General features: G+C 48.1%; 1 non-coding gene across 1 annotated transcript; it reads left to right on the forward strand.

Annotated features, from left to right (window-relative positions):
- The first annotated feature begins 345 nt into the window (after positions 1-345).
- Positions 346-476, forward strand: LOC115524360. Its single transcript, XR_003972063.1, has one exon. It is a non-coding gene; the product is annotated as a small nucleolar RNA SNORA72 (small nucleolar RNA).
- Positions 477-3261: the final 2785 nt, after the last annotated feature.

A 3261-nucleotide genomic window follows, 5' to 3' on the forward strand; every position in this document is an offset into this window, starting at 1 on the left:
GGAGGGTGGGAGGTGGGGGTGGGGAACGTTTGCAGAAAAAGGTCAAGAACAAGGGCCCTGCCTCCCTTCCCCTGGCCCCAGGCCGCACTGGGTGGAGCCACGTCCCTGAGTGGCAGGAGGCTGAAGGTAGTATCTAATTGCCATTTGCCAGGAAGGATCTGGAGTCCAGGCTGATGCACCCCCTTCGAGTGGATTGATGAGCATCTCAGCTGTGCTCACAGCAGGTTCAATGCCTGAGGGCCCTTCCCCCGCTTCCTGGTCTTGGTCCAAACTCTAGCGAGCCCTGGAAAGTTGGACAGGTAACTGGACTTGATTTCATTGACGTAGCAAAAAAATGATTCGCTACCACAACTATTCTCGCTGTTCTGATTTTGTAATAATCAGGGCAGGCTAAACATTCTCTGGGTAAGACCGTGCGTGTGTCCTCAGACCTAGTTCTTTCTCTAGCTCTGGTGTTGTCAATGCTGGTGATAAACCGAGTCTGATTTATACAAAGCATCTCATGTAGGAAATGTCTATGACTCTCAGGTCTCTGATTCTCCTTGAGAAATGACAGCAAAGCTAGTGTGATAACTTTTGAAGATTAGATTCGTTGCTAATTCAATGAATGGTGAAACTAAAGAAAAACAAAAACCAAAACCAAAAACACTGATTCCATAGTTCTTGTTTCTGAGTGTTGTGAAGTCAAAGCACAGGGGTGCCCACCTTTTTAAAAGATACACTTTTGGGGCGCCTGGGTGGCTCGGTCGGTTAAGCATCAGACTTCGGCTCAGGTCACGACCTCGCTATCCGAGAATTCAAGCCCCGTGTCGGGCTCTGTGCTGACAGCTCAGAGCCTGGAGCCTGTTTCAGATTCTGTGTCTCCCTCTCTCTCTGCCCCTCCCCTGTTCATGCTCTGTCTCAAAAATAAATAAACGTTAAAAAAAATTTTTTTTAAAGATACACTTTCTTGGGGTGCCTGAATGTCCCAGTCGGTTAAGCGTCCAACTTCTGCTCAGGTCATGATCTCACAGTTCAGTGTGTGGGGGCGAGCCCTGCATCGGGCTCCCCCCTGACAGTGTGGAAGGAAGCCTGCTTGGGATTCGCTCTCTTTCCCTCTCTCTCTGCCACTGCCCGACTCCCACTTTCTCTCTCTCTCTCTCTCTCTCTCTCTCTCGAAAGTAAATAAATAAACTTAAAAGAAAAGATACACTTTCTGCGGATGAAAACATGTATCTGGGTCAGGAAATGCAGTTTTGCCCATTTGTCTGGCTTCCTTTTCAAATGACTTTTTGTTTCTTTGTTTTTTGGTTTGTAATGATTAAATTATTAAAGTATGGGGGGGTGTTGAAGTTTAAATGTAGCTACAATGCTTTGTTCCAGGCTGTATCTAGAGCAATGCCTGGCACATAAGTGAGTGTTCAATAAATACTGGCTGAAAAAAATATTTGTTGAGGGGTAAAAAGTAAATGTATTCATCTCTTTCAATCCTTGGAGAAGTCAAATTTAGGTGTTGGATGTATTTCCTAGAATAACCTTCATTTGAGTCAAAGTGCTTTAGGACTGACTCACTTTTTTAAAACATTTTTTTCATGTTTATTTGTTTTTGAGACAGAGCATGAGCAGGGGAGGGGCAGAGAGAGAGGGAGACACAGAATCGGAAGCAGGTTCCAGGCTCCCAGCTGTCAGCACAGAGCCCGACGCAGGGCTTGAACTCATGGACTGCAAGATCATGACCTGAGCTGAAGTCGGACGTTTAACCGACGGAGCCACCCAGCTGCCCCAGGACTAAAGCAATATGAGTCACGTCCGTTTGAGAAACAAAGAGTGTCTCTGGGTCTGAGATGGTCCAGGGAGGTTCTGGGGCTTCCTCTGCATAGATCCCCCTGTACCACTTGCGGGGGTGAGTGAGGAAGTATTTGCAGCTCTCCCCAGGGTCCTGGGTATTTATTTGACTGGGACAATGCCAGCAGGTGACAGTGCCCTCCCGACTGCATGTCTGGGGAAGGTCAAGGCAGGGCAGGAGGCTCCCCCAAGTCAGGGGTGGGGATGGAACTCCAAGCTGGGGGTCAGACCCTCAGGCAGGTCAGAAGAAACTGCCCCGTGGTGAACACTTCCCAAATCCCTCCATCTAGGGTTTCCCTCGATCTAGTGACTTTAAAAAGCTGTGTGAGTCAGTACTTCTTGGGCAGAGCCAAAGGGCCACCTCAATTCCTGCCAGGGCTTCCCCACTCTCCAGGCGGAGGGCCCAGTCCAGTCACCTCGGGACCTAACACTAGCACCAGGACAGAAGAGAGAGAGAGAAGGGCTCCTACAGAATCCACGACGGCAGACCCAAGGAGAGCGTCCTGGGACAGAATCCAGTCTGACTCATCAACCTCTCAGTAGCACATCCAGCATGGTCTGAGATACGAGATGCTGCGTTCGTTGGGTGGCCTTGGTGTCCTCTGTTACTTCCATTAAAATGCAAACTCCACAAGCTCAGAGTTCTTGTTTCTTGTGTTCAAAACAGGGCCCAGTGTGGAGTAGAAGCTCAATAAACATGTGTTAAATGAACCAGAGAGGGAAGAAAAGAAGGAAGGAAGGAAGGAAGGAAGGAAGGGAGGAAGGGAGGGAGGGAGGAAGGAAGGGTGGAAGGAAGGAAGGAAGGGAGGAAGGGAGGGAGGGAGGGAGGGAGGGAAAGAGAAAGGCAGGAAAGAAGGAAGGGTGGAAGGAAGGAAGGAAGGAAAGAAGGAAGGAAGGAAAGAAGGAAGGAAGGAAAGAAGGAAGGGTGTGAACTGAAAACAACCTGTGCTTTCTGAACATGGTTTGCTACCCCTGGACTCTTTCTGTTCTTGCCTTCACCAACAAATTGTACTTAAATGAATTTGTGTTTGTTTTGTTTTGATTAGTTTTCTATGGACACCCAGTAAGTCACATAACTATGATGTCTGAGGTTTCAAAGGAAAGATGAAAGTTCATGTTCACGATAATTTAAGACTACGAGAGAAAGGAAATTCACAAGGCATTTAACACCCACGAAATGTAAGAGAAGCTCCAGGTAACAGCCTGCCGCCAGATGCCTGTGACTTTGCATGGCTCTACACGGAGCAAGTTAGCCAACCCAGGGCTTAAGCTTGAGGATTGCTAAAGAATGAACATGACGTCTCTGGCATCTTTTCTTCCCCCGGGCCCAAGTCGTATTCTGGGCTTTGCAAAGTCAAGACAGCATCTGTAGCATATCCTGCAACTATAGGCGGTCTGATTTTTACACAGTCGTGAAACACAAGCACGTAAGAAACA

This window comes from Lynx canadensis, chromosome C2 (assembly GCF_007474595.2).
Source record: "Lynx canadensis isolate LIC74 chromosome C2, mLynCan4.pri.v2, whole genome shotgun sequence".
NCBI lineage: Eukaryota > Metazoa > Chordata > Mammalia > Carnivora > Felidae > Lynx > Lynx canadensis.